The sequence below is a fragment of the Oryx dammah genome, unplaced genomic scaffold (genome assembly GCF_014754425.2).
Source record: "Oryx dammah isolate SB20612 unplaced genomic scaffold, SCBI_Odam_1.1 HiC_scaffold_11229, whole genome shotgun sequence".
Classification (NCBI taxonomy): domain Eukaryota; kingdom Metazoa; phylum Chordata; class Mammalia; order Artiodactyla; family Bovidae; genus Oryx; species Oryx dammah.
In genome coordinates this window covers 1,339,734-1,350,257 of record NW_024080622.1, presented here as the reverse complement: position 1 = coordinate 1,350,257, position 10,524 = coordinate 1,339,734, and positions in this window count along the sequence as shown.

Here is a 10,524-nt window from a genome sequence, read left to right as displayed (position 1 = left end):
AAGCTTAGCCAAAAATTAAGGAAGGCCCTTGAGACCAGAGACTTAATGCCAGAGCCCATCACAGAGATAGATAATGTAGAATGAGAAAGAGCTTGAAGCAACTTTTTTTTTCTTATTTCCCACCAATATTTATCACTTTGTTTCCAAAATTACAGCATTCAAAAAGGGGGTATAGTTTAACTTTTTAGGTAAGCACAATATAAAAAAATCAAAGAACAATCCATAAAGAAATAACCAAAAGATAATTTTTTTTTCTTTTTCTGATCTCCCTTTCTCTTACCCCATTCTTCCCATTCCCTCTCTATTTCTCTTTCTGTCTCTCCTCTCTTTTGCAACTGCTACAAAGGAAAAGTCTTTTTAAATTTCCTAGTATTTACTAAAAACATCTTTTATGAATTTTGGCCTAAATTGCATTCATTGATTTAAATTATACTGTTCAATGGGAACTCAGTAAATTGAAAGATGAGACTTATAATGAAGATTCTCTCATTCTTATGTTAATTTGTTTTGTAGTACTTTTACTTTGCCTCATTAAATTGCTCTCATCTTTTCAGTTAGATGACATTAAGGGGAGTTAAAGAGGGACTGTATTAAAACATCAGGCCTGTCTAAAGCATTTTTCTTCACAGTGTGATCTGCAGGTGGTTAATTTGGATGCTTGGACAATCTCTGATCTCCTGGGACGGTGATCTGTTGGTGATGCTTGAGGGCTCTGGCAGCAAAAGATGTGAGGTTAGCATTCCATGTACTACTTGGGGAAGCTGCCTGACTTTTCTACAAGGGTCAGAGACTATTTGGTGATCTCTTTTCAGCTTCAGTTGGCAGTAATTTTTAAATTGTTCTGTATTTAATCTTTTCCCTGTTGAATAGGAAGGTATTAGACTATTTTATGTTAGACTGTTTTACTTTCCCTTTTCCTAGTTGAAAGCCAGTTTCACTCAGGAGGGATATAAGCTTTATTTCTTACTTCGACTGTTTCTTCTTCCCCCAAACTCTTTTTTATTCTTTCATTTCAAGGTCAAGCTCTATGTGTATTAAACTGCAATCAACTGTGTACATTAATATAGTCTGTAAAAGTTATGTAGCCAAATGTTAAAAAATAGAGACCTAATAACCTACGTTTTTGCTCATGTGTTTATTTAAAAATGTCCTCCATGAGCACCTGCTGTATGGCAAAGAGGGGCACCTTGAAAGAGGAAATCTCCCTCATCTGTAGAATCTCATTCTAGGGGAGAAGATGATATACAAATTTAATTATGATTCCGTACGCCATGGAGCTGCCAGCCTAGGAGGAAATAATCAACACTTTCTGCAAAGATGGATGGAGGTTTTGCAGGAAGAGTAATACATGAACTGAGTTTTAAAGCTCTAATATTAGTTGACTTGATTTTTGCTTTATGTCTTAAAGTTTTATACACTGGTATCTGATGTTAAATCTGAATCAAGCTGTTTTCCTATGAACAACTCCACATACTCTGAGTCTCTCCTATCATCTGGACTCTTGGAACATTTTTGTTGTTGTTGTTGTTAATCCTTCAGCCATAAATTGCATTACTTAATTTCCTCTAACTCACCACCTTATCTTTTTCACAAAATTTTCAGTAATGTGAAGTGAAGTTGCTCAGTTGTGTCTAACTCTTTGTGATCCCATGGACTGTAGTCCACCAGGTCCCCTGTCCATGGAATTTTCCAGGCAAGGGTACTGGAGTGGGTTGCCATTTCCTTCTCCAGGGGATCTTCCCGACCCAGGGATCGAACCCAGGTCTCCCGCATTGCAGGCAGATGTTTTGCCATCTGAGCTACCAGGGAAGTAGTAATAACATAGTTCAATAACATAGTTCCAGTTATTCATACATATTCTTTGTCAATTTAACAGTCAACAACTTAGACCCAGTAAGTGTCTAATTCTCATCAAAGATTAACTGAGGAATTAATGTGATGTAAAAGGCTTTGGGCACTTAACTGATTTCATCTTGGTCTCAACTTTATTATCAGAAGCATAACCAGTTTCATTTTTCTATTCCTTATAGATATTTATAAAATAAGAGTAAATTTTAACCAAAGTTTCAGTTAGTGGCAACACAAACCACTGTCAGGGCCAAAATATCTAATACATTCTTAAAGAGGCAGAATAAAGTGGAAAATTACAACAGAGGCAATTAAAGCTATAGTATTTAAAACAGAATTCCCCAGGCCAGAATATTGGAGTCAGTAGCCTTTCCCTTCTCCAGGGTATCTTCCCAACCCAGGGACTGAACCCAGGTCTCCCACACTGCAGGCGGATTCTTTACCAGCTGAGCCAACAGGGTGATATTGCTACAGAGATGAAATCAATCAATAGAACAGAAAGCAAAAGCAAGAAAAAGTGCCATCTTACATTCCCTAAACTGGCAAAATGCATGGTGTGACGATATAAACAGATGAGAAAGTGGAGTGAAGGGAACTCTCCTCACTGGTCAGGGGTGGGGTGCAACTCAGATAACATGGGTAATATTAAAAATGCCAATGTCCTCTGAGTTAGCAATTCTACCTCCAAGGAAATGACCTAGATGGTTGCATGGCTGCAATTAAATGAAAACATCTAGGGCATGGGTGGGGGTGGTGTAATTTTTTTTTTAAATTTCTTACATTGACTCTAACATGCAGTTAGGTTTAACAGTGTCCTGGGAAAGTGATGCAGTTATGACAACTGAGCATGAACAGGGAACTTTATGGAAACATGAACATCAGCAAAAGCTGGCACTCCACATACCCAATACAGAAGCATGGATAATCAAAAGGTAATATCCTCACATAGCAGTAAAAAACATAGGACAGTCCACAGGCTCTTTGGATGAATATTAAAAGCAATGATGAGTTTAAAAAGCAAATTTCAGAAGAGTAGGTGCCATAGAAGGGTCAGTAACAGGCAAAATTAAACTGTTTAGGTTCATATATGGTTGAAAAAAAATGCTAGGGATAAGAATCCACCATTCAGAGCAGTGGGAGGTTGGTGGGATAAGACAGAGGAATCACACATAAGTGGTTTTAATAATTTTCTAGTTAAGTTGGGTGGTGGTTTTACAGATGTTTATGATCTTGCTCCATGACTTACATATATTTCTATGTATATTAAATACTACAGAATATACATATACTTAAAAGTCTTTCAAATAACATTTGCTGTTCAACAGAGAACCTGTTCTTCTCTCCGGGTAATTAGAGTTCCACACATGCAGAGCACTAAAGTCTTGCATTTCTGGCAATGCCCTTTACCTGGAAAGCACAGATTGTCACTGTGTCTTGTGTTCCCTGATATCACTATTTGTTAACTTTGTTTGAGAAACACTGGCAGTTACACTTTCTGCCATCCATTCTCTTCCAGTGGAAAAGGGTTTAAATTTGTATTATCTTCTGTGTTAGATATTACCTGACTTTTCCATTTATATCATTTAACCATTAAAGCTAATCTCATGAAAATATTTGAATATCATATGGAATATCAGACCACCTGACCTGTCTCTTGAGAAACCTATATGCAGGTCAGGAAGCAACAGTTAGAACTGGACATGGAACAACAGACTGGTTCCAAACAGGAAAAGGAGTACGTCAAGGCTGTATATTGTCACCCTGCTTATTTAACTTCTATGCAGAGTTCGTCATGAGAAATGCTGGACTGGAAGAAACACAAGCTGGAATCAAGATTGCCGGGAGAAATATCAATCACCTCAGTTATGCAGATGACACCACCCTTATGGCAGAAAGTGAAGAGGAACTAAAAAGCCTCTTGATAAAAGTGAAAGAGGAGAGTGAAAACGTTGGCTTAAAGCTCAACATTCAGAAAACGAAGATCATGGCATCCGGTCTCATCACTTCATGGGAAATAGATGGGGAAACAGTGGAAACAGTGTCAGACTTTATTTTTAGGGGCTCCAAAATCACTGCAGATGGTGATTGCAGCCATGAAATTAAAAGACGCTTACTCCTTGGAAGAAAAGTTATGACCAACCTAGATAGCATATTCAAAAGCAGAGACATTATTTTGCCAACAAAGGTCCGTCTAGTCAAGGCTATGGTTTTTCCAGTGGTCATGTATGGATGTGAGAGTTGGACTGTGAAGAAAGCTGAGTGCTGAAGAATTGATGCTTTTGAACTGTGGTGTTGGAGAAGACTCTTGAGAGTCCCTTGGACTGCAAGGAGATCCAACCAGTCCATTCTAAAGGAGATCAGCCCTGGGTGTTCTTTGGAAGGAATGATGCTAAAGCTGAAACTCCAGTACTCTGGACACCTCATGAGAAGAGTTGACTCATTGGAAAAGACTCTGAAGGGGACGACTGAGGATGAGATGGCTGGGTGGCATCACCGACTCGAGGGACGTAAGTCTGAGTGAACTCCGGGAGTTGGTGATGGACAGGGAGGCCTGGCGTGCTGCAATTCATGGGGTCGCAGAGTCAGACACGACTGAGTGACTGAACTGAACTGAACCCCTGGGCATAGGGACAAGTGTTGGTTCTGAAACCAGACTTCTTGGGTTCAAATCCCATCTTCATCATTAACTAGCATTATGACTTTAGGCAAATTAACCTCATTATACTTTTACTTTCTCACCTACAGAATGAAGGTAATAAAAAACTATTCATAGAGATATCTTGTAGTTAAAGGAATTTATAAATTTATCTATTTAAAAGAGTGTCAGTCACCTAGTAAACTTTCAATTTATATTAGTTAGTGTTTTGTGCATTTTTTTAAAATAAAGCTTTTAAAGAGGATTCCTCCCTCACCAATCTGACCTTGGGTCTTTTAAAAAATATTTGAACAAAAGAGAACAGTTAAAAATTTGTCACAAAAATGAATCTCAGAATCATTATGCTAACAGAAAAAAAGCCAGTTGCAACAGACTACATGTTACAGTTACACTTATATGGAATGTAGACAAATTTATAGATGGAAAGCAGAACAGTGGTTCCCTAACATTATGGATGGGATTCCATAATAGCTCAGTTGGTAAAGAATCTGCCTGCAATGTAGGAGACCCTGGTTAGATCCCTGGGTTGGGAAGATCCCCTGGAGAAGGGATAGGCTACCCACTCCAGTATTCTTGGGTTTCCCTTGTGTCTCAGCTGGTAAAGAATCCACCAGCAATGCGGGAGACCTGCATTGGATCCCTGGGTTGGGAAAACACCTGGAGAAGGGAAAGGCTACCCACTCCAGTATTCCGGCCTGGAGAATTCCATGGACTGTAAAGACCATGGGGTCGCAAAGAGTCGGACACAACTGAGCAACTTGCACTTTCACTTCTCAAGATTTTGGGTAAATGCAAGAAATAAAATCAGGGTGATGGAAATGTCCTAAAATTAGATTATGGTGATGATTGCACAACTTCATACATTTAATAAAATCAGTAAATTGTACACTTTTAAAGCTCCAGCACTCTTGTCTGGAAAATCCCATAGACAGAGGAGTCTGGTGGGTCGCAGTCCATGGGGTCGCTAAAAGTCAGACATGACTGAATGACTTCACTTTCACTTTTTGCTTTTATGCATTGGAGAAGGAAATGGCAACCCACTCCAGTGTTCTTGCCTGGAGAATATCAGGGACGGGGGAGCCTCATGGGCTGCCATCTATGGGGTCGCACAGAGTCGGACATGACTGAAGCGACTTAGCAGCAGCAGCAAAGCTATCTTTTGGGAATAGTTTCAGAATTTTTACTTCAATGACACTTTAATCAGGAGGGGTAAAATCTAATTAAATTATCATGTTTGAATGTAATCAAAATTCAGCAATAAACCATTACATGTAGGAGAAAAAGACTATGTTATATTTTATTTGGGAAAAGATTGATTTAATTAAGCCTTGCTGTTCAACAATATAGTATATATAATTATTCAGTTCTTTCTTATGTCCTCCATTTTTTTCAATAATTCTCTTCATAAATTCCTTAAGGATTTAATTTGAGAATGACAATCCCATGAGGCTATCTTAGTAAATTTCCTTATGCTGTATATTTTATATATATTAATTTTTAATTCTCAGCACAATTGTATCAAAAAGGCATTCCCTTTCCCATTTTATCAATGAAGACATTGAAGCTAGGAAGACTGACTTGTTTTATATCAAACACCTGGTTTCAGAGAAAGATGAATATATAGGTTTTTCTGATTACAGACCTTAATTACTATATCACGTGACTGACGGGTGTTTTCAGAAGATAATGCAGGCAAAAGTGTGGAGTTTGGACTGGGGAGATAAGATTAGGAGCATGGAGATATTGGAATTGGGCTGGCTTCAATCACACACTTGAACATGAGAAGGAAAATCAAATGGATAGAGATAATAAGACTTACATGTAATAAGGGTGGTTCAATTTTCAGAGAGCTTAAAAATAGTATAAATTTCCTTGAATCCACCAGGAATTACTTTACAGCTGCTTGTTAAAAAGACTTTACTACAGTACCTTCAGGAATTAGTATTTTTATTCTCTTACCTAAATGAAGTCAGACAGCTGATAGTCTGTCTAAAGGGTTAGAATGCCTGAGACTTTTCCTGTCTTCCTCCTCCACCATCCTCAGAGTATCAATTCAATCGTCAAGCCATAAAATAGCTGGACTCAGGTCATCACACTCACATTCCAGAAAGGGAAATGAGGAAGAGCAAGGAGAAAAGGGGACAAATGGCTTTCATAAAAGCCCTACTCAGTGACTTTACTTACATGTCTACCTGCCATGAGAATTTCATTCTTCACTTGGGTTTAATTGTCCAGGATTCTGGTACTGAAAAAGGAGAGGTAAGTATTTACATGCAACCAGAAATCTCTCTCACATCCCTAATTATTATACATTGCTTTTAATTTCACTTTTATCACCTTTTCTAGGAATAACTACAGAAGAAATAGTGTCAATTAAAAATGATACTGTGGTTGTATAAAGAAAAAGCTGTAATTCTTTATTCCACTGCTTTTGATTTCCTATTTCCTTTAGTTTTCACTTTTAATAGTCCAGGGCATATCATAACAATAAATAGGAGTTTCAGAATGAGAAAATAGAGAAAATGGAAGGGAGAAATTAATCAAGACAACAAGTCAAGAAAACTTCCTAGACTTAAGAGTATGTGTTGCCAGGTGGAAAGAAGGCATTGGATGCCCAGCAGCAGTGTGAGGATGGACCCAGATCACAGATGTCTTTGTGAGGCTTAAGAGCACTGGAGATAAGACAATGATACAAGATTCCAGATAAAAAGAGGTCTCATACTTTGGTCAAGAATTTGAATGACTTGAGACTCATCAGAAATATTTAAAGTACGAAAGTGCTTTGCCATGTGGGCCTCCTCACTGGGATTCGTGACTCTGCTGATGACAAAATAGCTGCGTTTTCCCAACAGATGATGCAAGGTGGGGTGGGGAGGGGAGCAAAGGGGAAGTTGCACTGTTCTTTATGGCTGTTGCTAGCACCTTTAAAACTTTAATGATTTTTTAAAAATTCATCCTTGACAAATCATAGTTTAACTGAATCAAGCCTTTTTGCTCGGTGTATGAGTGAGTGAGTGAAGTCGCTCAGTTGCTGTCTGACCCTTGGCAACCCCACATACTGTAGCCTACCAGGTTCCTCCATCCATGGGATTTTCCAGGCAAGAATACTGGAGTGGGTTGCCATTGCCTTCTCTAGGAGATCTTTCCAGCCCAGGGATTGAACCCAGGTCTCCCGCATTGTAGGCAGACGCTTTACTGTCTGAGCCACCGAACCTAGACTTGGTGTACAGACCAAAAAAAAAGATAGTGCTAATTTCCCAACCTTATTTTTTCTATCTTTTGCCTCCAAATGGAATACTCTAATGGGTTCCCTACGTGTTCCTTCAGCTTGGACTTGGATTAGAATAGACATGATGTTAATAGCTTCTCCTACCTCGGGCTCAGCAATCCCCATCTGTATTATGATGAAAGTGCCAAAAGAGATCAATAAGTTATAGATCATCGCCCTTATAGATGGGTTAGATGGATATGATACCGAAGTAGCAGCCTCAATCTGTGTCCAGGACTCAACTCTTCAGTGAGTTTCCCCCAACCTAACTACTTCTTCCATTAGAGGAAAAAATCAACTTCTGATCAAGTTTACTCATTCAAAACCTGGTTCATGAGAAAGTGGAGGGCAGGTGGGAACAGGTCTGACTGGCTTCTTCTAAGATCCAGACAGGGAGGAAAGGGACCTCACTATTGTTGGCTCAACTATCCTTTACTTACAAACACAAATTTAATACATAAGAGTATTCGGCATGTTAGTCCTGTTGAATAGTAATAGTAAGATATACAATATGTATTCATAATTTTTAGTCAAAGCATCTGAATTCTGACCATATATTTTTTATATATTTGGCTGCTTCTGTTTACATGATATGAAAATCACCTCTAGGGACAAATCTTGTGTATGGGATGGAAATTATTTGACCATTTTAGGTCAACACCAATATTATATAATATCAGAAAGTGGGAAAAATATATTCTGCTGTGCTGTTGAAAGTTGATTTTTTTTCCTGTCATGTTATCCTGTTTTTTTCCTCTGTAATTATGATAGTTTGACACATACATAAAAATCATAGTCTTGTGTGTAGCATGAAACTGAAAGTAGCTTTAATGAAAGAAATTGATCATTGGGATTGGTAGCTAGTGACTAAATCTGAGGTTAGTGGTGTCATTGACTTTCCTAGGTACAGTGGAGAAGAAATAGATTTGGGGGTAAATTATAAAATCCACTTGGGATATATTGAATCTGAGGTGCTTCTAGGGCACTCATATAGCAAAAAGTATTAAATTACCTTAATTTTGTTACTCACTTGCTAAAAACTTTTATGCAAACTATAGAGAACTAAAACAAACAACAACAACAAACAAACAAACAAAAACCAGCATGAAAACACCTTTAGATCATTTGTACAAAATACAGATTGGTTAGCAGTGGCTGTTAATCCCCAATCTAATACCTATCTCCTGGTTCTCTTCTGCAGGCAACATTACCAAACCAGGTTCCTTTAACCTAATGTACAGCAAGCCCAAAGGCTGAGATGCTGAAGCTTGCTGCAAAGGCAGGTTTTTTTTCACCCAAGCAAGGGAATTAGAAGACAAATCTCAAATCTGGCTTCCTGAAGGCAAGGGGCTTTGGGCATTTATGGAATAAAAAAGCAGGGGCATATCTTGTATATGGGATGGAAATTATTTGGCCATTTTATCTCACCACCAATATTATATAATGATATCAGAAAATGGAAAAATATCTGAGTGGCAGAGGGTGGATAAAGGTGAGGTCATTCTGTGAAGGCATAACTAAGCTATAGACCACTGTGCCTTTAAAAGGTCACCAAACAGACACTCTCACATGCTCAGTTGGTAGTCCCATCCAGACTTAACAACTGGGCTTGAACTAGACACAGATGACCTCAAGTTTCTTAAAAATAACAGGTAGACAATGTTTAGGCTATGTACTGCTTGGAGGACAAGCAAGTCTAAAAAATGATCTCGAAAGCAGGTGAAATGGATTTGATTAATCATTACCCAATGGACATTTTTATTTTTGGAAGCAAATTGTTTTCCAGATATAACACCACCATAGCATTAAGTACTCACCCCTTCCAAGTTAAGTAAGGTTTCAATCTTCAGAAGGAAATTTAGTCTTCACTGAGTAGCTGGGAAGATCATGAGCTTTTTTTTAAATAAGCAAGATCAAATTAGTCAGTTTTGTTTTATTGTGACATCTGATTCTTATGGAGTAGTTGTTACCTTGAAAGTAGACTATTCTAGAGACCAAGGATCAGGTGTAACTAAATGAACAACAACCAGTTTCCAGCCACACAAAGCTCAAACAATCAGACCCACAAAGAAGGAAGGGCTGATGTTATTTTTGCAGCTAAGATAAAGAAATACTTTAAGCAAGGTAAAAAGACAGCCTTCAGAATGGGAGAAAGTAATAGCAAATGAAGAAACTGACCAAGAATTAATCTCAAAAATATACAAGCAGCTCATGCAGCTCAATACCAGAAAAATAAACAACCCAATCAAAAAATGGGCCAAAGAACTAAACAGACATTTCTCCAAGGAAAACATACAGATGGCTAACAAACACATGAAAAGCTGCTCAACACTAACTCATTATCAGAGAAATGCAAGTCAAAACCAAATTGAGGTACCATCTCATGCTGGTCAGAATGGCTGCTATCAAAAAATCTACAAACAATATATGCTGGAGAGGGTGTGGAGAAACGAGAACCCTCTTACACTGTTGGTGGGAATGCAACTAGTAGAGCCACTATGGAGAACAGTATGGAGATTGCTTTAAAACCTGGAAATAGAAGTGTCATATGACCCAGCAATCCCACTGCTGGGCACAGGAAACAGAGGAAACCAGAATTGAAAGAGACATGTGTACCCCAATGTTCACTGCAGCACTGTTTACAATAGCGGGGACATGGAAGCAACCAAGATGTCCATCGGCAGATGAATGGATAAGAAAGTTGTGGTACATATACACAATGGAGTATTCAGTTCAGTACAGTTGCTCAGTC